This window comes from Ipomoea triloba, chromosome 2 (assembly GCF_003576645.1).
Source record: "Ipomoea triloba cultivar NCNSP0323 chromosome 2, ASM357664v1".
Taxonomy (NCBI): domain Eukaryota; kingdom Viridiplantae; phylum Streptophyta; class Magnoliopsida; order Solanales; family Convolvulaceae; genus Ipomoea; species Ipomoea triloba.
In genome coordinates, this window is record NC_044917.1 from 21,527,931 (window position 1) to 21,535,864 (window position 7,934).

At 32.9% G+C, this 7,934-nt stretch overlaps 2 non-coding genes across 2 annotated transcripts; both read left to right on the plus strand.

Moving 5' to 3' along the window:
• Positions 1-221: 221 nt before the first annotated feature.
• On the plus strand, positions 222-295 carry TRNAV-AAC. Its single transcript has one exon. It is a non-coding gene; the product is annotated as a tRNA-Val (tRNA).
• A 1,821-nt stretch (positions 296-2,116) lies between these two features.
• Positions 2,117-2,190, plus strand: TRNAV-AAC. Its single transcript has one exon. It is a non-coding gene; the product is annotated as a tRNA-Val (tRNA).
• Positions 2,191-7,934: the final 5,744 nt, after the last annotated feature.

The following is a 7,934-nucleotide window of genomic DNA, read 5'->3' on the forward strand; positions in this document are numbered from 1 at the left end:
CTAAAAGTGAAATAGAATGGTTTAGGACTGATCCATTTTAGACCCATTTTGAGTATAGGAGTTGCAGATATAAAGTATAAATTAAACTTACGAAAAGCAATGAACTAATTTTCTAATACTGTTAATTACAGTTTACATCTTATCTAGTAATGCATTACTCTGACCTCCATACGATCTGAATCATTGTACAAATAATTAGTTAAAGCCCAAAAAACACAGATGGTTTCGTGGTGTAGTTGGTTATCACGTCAGTCTAACACACTGAAGGTCTCCGGTTCAAGTCCGGGCGAAGCCATCACGAAACGAATAATTTTTTTTTATATTAAAAAGGGCTCCGGTTCGAGTCCGGGCTAAGCCATTTCAAAACGAGAAATAATTTAATCTCCAATGGTAGAAATGTCAATTCTGATCAATCAAAATATTTCCAATGTTTGGTTGTTATTTCAAGTTTAACGTAAGGGGTAAAACCATACTTTAATCAGCTAGGTTTCTTCCTCCTCTTCTTTCGCCAATGTTTGTTGTTATTTGGTCATCAAAGAAAGGGCTAAAACTATATTTTCATATTCTGAGTTTCTTCTTCCTCCTGTTCCCATCTAATTGTGAAAAATCGCTATAGTGAGAGGAACATAGCTTTGATTAATTCTAAAAAAAAATGTTCATTGACTATTGCATAACTCACATTTTGGTTCTCATTTAACAATAAATCTAACTGAGTCCATCGATTATGTAACAAGGTTTTTTGTGCCTCAATTTGGGATTTGATTTTCCTTGAACTACTTTATTTACGGGTTGATAAAAAAATTTATTTAAAATAATTGATGCAATTAATTTATATATTTTTAATATTTTAATATTAATTATTCAAATATGTATGACGCAAAATGCTAAATAAGTTTTCCTGTGTAGTTATTAAAATTACTTCACCAAAAAATTTGTTTTAAATATAGATTCGTCTAATCAGATAGCTTGAAAAATTTGTATCGCTCAATATTTTTTCTATTTTTGAATTTTGTACTGTTCAACTGGCTGAATCGATTTTTATTTTTATTTGCCTTTTCTTAACACACAGAAGGTCTCCGGTTTAAGTCCGGGCAAAGCCATCACAAAACGAGTAGTTTTTGTTTTTTATATTAAAAAGGGCTCCGGTTCGAGTCCTGGCTAAGCCATTTCCAAACGAGAAATAATTTAATCTCCAATGATAGAAATGTCAATTCTGATCAAAGAAAATATTTCTAATGTTTGGTTGTTATTTCAAGTTTGACATAAGGGGTAAAACCGTACTTTCATCAGCTAGGTTTCTTCCTCCTCTTCTTTCGCCAATGTTTGTTGTTATTTGGTCATCAAAGAAAGGGCTAAAACTATCTTTTCATATTCTGAGTTTCTTCTTCCTCCTGTTCCCATCTAATTGTGAAAAATCACTATAGTGAGAGGAACATAACTTTGATTAACTCTAAAAAAATATGTTCATTGACTATTGCATAACTCACATTTTGGTTCTCAGTTAACAATAAATCTAACTGAGTCCATCGATTATGTAACAAGGTTTTTTGTGCCTCAATTTGGGATTTGATTTTCCTTGAACTACTTTATTTACAGGTTGATAAAAAAATTTATTTAAAATAATTGATGCAATAAATTTATATATTTTTAATATTTTAATATCAATTATTCAAATATGTATACCGCAAAATGCTAAATAAGTTTTCTTGTGTAGTTATTAAAATTACTTCACCAAAAAATTTGTTTTAAATATAGATTCGTCTAATCCGATAGCTTGAAAAATTTGTATCGCTCAATATTTTTTCTGTTTTTGAATCTTGAACTGTTCAACTGGCTGAATCGATTTTTATTTTTATCTGTCTTTTCTTAACCATATATCCTCCATTCTCACATGCTAAAATTGATATAGGATGGTTTAGGACTGATCCATTTTAGAGCCATTTTGAATATAGGAGTTGTAGATATAAAGTATAAATTAAACTTACGAAAAGCAATGAACTAATTTCTCTAAAACTGTTCATTACAGTTTACATCTTATCTAGTAATGCATTACTCTGAACTCCATACGATCTGGATCATTGTACAAATAATTAGTTATTGCCCAAAAAACACAGATGGTTTCGTGGTGTAGTTGGTTATCACGTCAGTCTAACACACTGAAGGTCTCCGGTTCAAGTCCGGGCGAAGCCATCACGACACTGAAGGTCTCCGGTTCAAGTCCGGGCGAAGCCATCACGAAACGAATAATTTTCGGTTCAAGTCCGGGCGAAGCCATCACGAAACGAATAATTTTTTTTTCAAGTCCGGGCGAAGCCATCACGAAACGAATAATTTTTTTTTTAAGTCCGGGCGAAGCCATCACGAAACGAATAATTTTTTTTTTGTATTAAAAAGGGCTCCGGTTCGAGTCCGGGCTAAGCCATTTCAAAACAAGAAATAATTTAATCTCCAATGGTAGAAATGTCAATTCTGATCAATCAAAATATTTCCAATGTTTGGTTGTTATTTCAAGTTTAACGTAAGGGGTAAAACCGTACTTTCATCAGCTAGGTTTCTTCCTCCTCTTCTTTCGCCAATGTTTGTTGTTATTTGGTCATCAAAGAAAGGGCTAAAACTATCTTTTCATATTCTGAGTTTCTTCTTCCTCTTGTTCCCATCTAATTGTGAAAAATCACTATAGTGAGAGGAACATAGCTTTGATTAATTCTAAAAAAAAATGTTCATTGACTATTGCATAACTTACAGTTTGGTTCTCCGTTAACAATAAATCTAACCGAGTCCATCGATTATGTAACACGGTTTTCGTGCCTCAATTTTGCATTTGATTTTCCTTCTGCTACTTTATTTACAGGTTGATAAAAAAAACATTTATTTAAAATAATTGATGCAATTAATTTATTTATTTTTAATATGTAAATATTAATTATTCAAATATGTATGACGATAAATGCTAAATAAGTTTTGCTGTGTAGTTATTAAAATTACTTCACCAAAAAATTTGTTTTAAATATAGATTCGTCTAATTAGATTGCTTGAAAAATTTGTGTCACTCAATATTTTTTCTGTTTTTGAATTTTGTACTGTTCAACTGGCTGAATCGATTTTTATTTTTATCTGCCTTTTCTTAACCATATATCCCCATTCTCACATGCTAAAAGTGAAATAGGATGGTTTAGGACTGATCCATTTTAGAGCCATTTTGAATATAGGAGTTGCAGATATAAAGTATAAATTAAAATTACGAAAAGCAATGAACTAATTTCTCTAATACTGTTCATTACAGTTTACATCTTATATAGTAATGCATTTGTAATACCCCGAAATATTTTCTTCAAAAAAAAAAAGAAAAAAAGGGGGAGGTTTAAATTTTATTTTATTCTAAGGCATTGTCATGCTTAAGTTATGATTCATAGATATTCAGAATAATTTTTGCTAGTTAAAATAGTTGTTAATAAGCTGCGATCGTACGTATTGGTCACGAACCGTAAGAATTTTAGGAACTGGTGTTCGGACCCGTTTATCCTAGGAAATGGATTATTAGACACCATATTATTATTCTTGAATTTCCTATTTAATTAAATCAGCCCATAGCAGCGAAAATTTATTTTGATCGTATATCGCTAAATTTCGCGGTGTACCGAACCTAGCCCAATTTTAAGTTTCAGTCTGGGATAAATTTTTGGTTTCGAAAATTATTTGATTTAAATTAGTTTCTACTGAGAATTCATCTATTTTAATTCCGATCAGTCTAGCTAAGATATTTTTTTCAAGATCAAACCATAAGTGAGTGACACTTGTCACAATTAATTACCACATGTATTGGTGAGACTAGTCAACCAAGTGAGAGTAGGATCATAAAGCCAATGTTTTCCTTTTCCCCTTCACTTGGCCGAATTTTTTAGAGGAGGAGAGAGAGAGAGAGAGATCATCATCTTCCTCCATTAAAGCTCTACTTCCATAGCCAAAGTTTCTTCACAAGTCTCAAGTTTTTCGGTAAAACTTTAATTTTATTCGGTAGAAAGCTTTATTTTCATTCCTAGACCTTGAATCTAAGCTTAGTTTCTTAATATTTGTTGTTGTGATGTTAATTTTTCTCCTAGGGTTTTGAGTAAAAATTGGGGAAAAAGTCCAAGACTTGCTTCTACGGTGTTAGTAAACTTTCTCGAGGTAAGGAATCCCTTAAGTAGGTTAAGTTCACTTGAAATTGGATANCCGGTTCAAGTCCGGGCGAAGCCATCACGAAACGAATAATTTTTTTTTTGTATTAAAAAGGGCTCCGGTTCGAGTCCGGGCTAAGCCATTTCAAAACAAGAAATAATTTAATCTCCAATGGTAGAAATGTCAATTCTGATCAATCAAAATATTTCCAATGTTTGGTTGTTATTTCAAGTTTAACGTAAGGGGTAAAACCGTACTTTCATCAGCTAGGTTTCTTCCTCCTCTTCTTTCGCCAATGTTTGTTGTTATTTGGTCATCAAAGAAAGGGCTAAAACTATCTTTTCATATTCTGAGTTTCTTCTTCCTCTTGTTCCCATCTAATTGTGAAAAATCACTATAGTGAGAGGAACATAGCTTTGATTAATTCTAAAAAAAAATGTTCATTGACTATTGCATAACTTACAGTTTGGTTCTCCGTTAACAATAAATCTAACCGAGTCCATCGATTATGTAACACGGTTTTCGTGCCTCAATTTTGCATTTGATTTTCCTTCTGCTACTTTATTTACAGGTTGATAAAAAAAACATTTATTTAAAATAATTGATGCAATTAATTTATTTATTTTTAATATGTAAATATTAATTATTCAAATATGTATGACGATAAATGCTAAATAAGTTTTGCTGTGTAGTTATTAAAATTACTTCACCAAAAAATTTGTTTTAAATATAGATTCGTCTAATTAGATTGCTTGAAAAATTTGTGTCACTCAATATTTTTTCTGTTTTTGAATTTTGTACTGTTCAACTGGCTGAATCGATTTTTATTTTTATCTGCCTTTTCTTAACCATATATCCCCATTCTCACATGCTAAAAGTGAAATAGGATGGTTTAGGACTGATCCATTTTAGAGCCATTTTGAATATAGGAGTTGCAGATATAAAGTATAAATTAAAATTACGAAAAGCAATGAACTAATTTCTCTAATACTGTTCATTACAGTTTACATCTTATATAGTAATGCATTTGTAATACCCCGAAATATTTTCTTCAAAAAAAAAAAGAAAAAAAGGGGGAGGTTTAAATTTTATTTTATTCTAAGGCATTGTCATGCTTAAGTTATGATTCATAGATATTCAGAATAATTTTTGCTAGTTAAAATAGTTGTTAATAAGCTGCGATCGTACGTATTGGTCACGAACCGTAAGAATTTTAGGAACTGGTGTTCGGACCCGTTTATCCTAGGAAATGGATTATTAGACACCATATTATTATTCTTGAATTTCCTATTTAATTAAATCAGCCCATAGCAGCGAAAATTTATTTTGATCGTATATCGCTAAATTTCGCGGTGTACCGAACCTAGCCCAATTTTAAGTTTCAGTCTGGGATAAATTTTTGGTTTCGAAAATTATTTGATTTAAATTAGTTTCTACTGAGAATTCATCTATTTTAATTCCGATCAGTCTAGCTAAGATATTTTTTTCAAGATCAAACCATAAGTGAGTGACACTTGTCACAATTAATTACCACATGTATTGGTGAGACTAGTCAACCAAGTGAGAGTAGGATCATAAAGCCAATGTTTTCCTTTTCCCCTTCACTTGGCCGAATTTTTTAGAGGAGGAGAGAGAGAGAGAGAGATCATCATCTTCCTCCATTAAAGCTCTACTTCCATAGCCAAAGTTTCTTCACAAGTCTCAAGTTTTTCGGTAAAACTTTAATTTTATTCGGTAGAAAGCTTTATTTTCATTCCTAGACCTTGAATCTAAGCTTAGTTTCTTAATATTTGTTGTTGTGATGTTAATTTTTCTCCTAGGGTTTTGAGTAAAAATTGGGGAAAAAGTCCAAGACTTGCTTCTACGGTGTTAGTAAACTTTCTCGAGGTAAGGAATCCCTTAAGTAGGTTAAGTTCACTTGAAATTGGATAATTGATTGTTTGGTTGAAATATGACGAGATCTAGGTGGAAATCTTGCGTACATGATTGTATGTATAATATATATGAAATTGTATTTTGCATAATATATAGGAATAAATTGTTGTGTTGAGGAGATGTGGTAGTTAATATGCATAAATATCTAAATTAGAGAGGCTAAGTGTATTATATAATATATGTATGTATGTATAAGTATGGTATATATTTATATATATATATACGTGTGATGTGTGTATATATGTAAACCGTATATATGTACATATATGTGTATAAATATGGGTATGTATGTATAATTAAAATAAAGTGTGGTATTATGTACATATACATATATGGAATATATATGTTAACCTTGTATACCTATACGTATGTGAGTATGCCTAAATTGTGTGAGGCGTTATGTTGATTGCCTATATACATATATGAAGTATTATGTACATATGTGATGTGATAATGAAATAATGTGGGATAGTTACACTTTATTACCCCGGTGTATGGTAATTAGTGTACTATTAAAATGTTTTGAGAAATAAAACTTTTGGACAAAGTTAAGAGTGTTGAATGTTTTCAAGTTGGAACTTGGTTTTGTGGAATATGTCCAAAAAGTAATTTTTGACTCAAGGAAGATGAGGAAGAAGGAAAATTGTTTTCAAACCCTTAGTTTCTAATAAAGTTGAGGAGGACCTTGATTAGCCTTCGGGTGGCTTAAAGTGCCTTTGCCCAAGGTTGTTATATTTAGTATGATCATTCATACGGAAGGAGCGAAGTCTATTCGCCGGGTACTATATAACTCGTTTGGATGAGGTATTCCTGCGGGGGTGTGCACACTTAAAGTATAGTTACTCTAGAAAGTCCGGGTAGGTGTCGTTTCTATGGACCTAGTAGGGCCAGCTAGGGATCATTTTAACGAACCTTACGTCCAGGGGATCAGTGTTAGACCGGGTGATGACCACTGAACCCGAGTTCGATGATCCAAGTGGTCAAGAGAAGGAGTCAAGAGAATACTCCAAAGGCCTCACGCTTTCTACAAAGAAACTAAGTGGAGAATTTCGTATGAAAATGTAGTTACTCTGTAGCTACGCTAAAGAGAGATGTGATGATTGTTTTAGCAAGAAAGGGTGTTGGTGAACCCTCTTTGAGAAAAAGTTAGTGGAATTTCCTTATGAGGAAGCTTTTCAAGTACAAAGTGGTGATTTAAATGCGAAGTTCATAAAATCTTTCCACTACTTGTTTACATGCTTAAATGTTTAGTGATGCGTTGAGTAAGGTGTTTCTTGCTAAGTAATCCCTTATCCAAAGATTTTCTATTGTTGTTCCATTCTTGATTATTACTTGCGAGAGCTATACTTGATAACCTATTTGCCGGTTAAGTGTCAATGAGGAGAATGGTAATAAAGGTTTTGTTTAAATATACCTGTTTTGCAAACCTTTATTTAATTTTGGGTGACCCATGGATCCCTTACTTAGCCGTCGTGCTAACTACACTTCAATGTGTTTTTATTTAACATATGTCATCTAGTGTGGGCTCCTGGAGCCCGGTGAGCTCAGGGAGCTCATCTTAGTTTACCTTCCCGACTATGGACTATGATGACTACTCCCAGTTTTTGATAGGCGAAGACCCCTATGTTCCTGGCTACGCTCCTGATCCGCCTGCTCCTCCTTCTCCGCAGTACAACCCTCCCCCAGCTTACCCATCTACACCCTCTCGCATTCTGGTTCGCAACTTGCAGCCGACTTTTCTAGATGATGCCCAAGCTAGGCATGGGTTTTATCCCATAGAGGTGTTAGAGGGGAGTGATCCCCTAGAGTTCGTCGTCTTCTATCCTTATCCGTGGGACCCC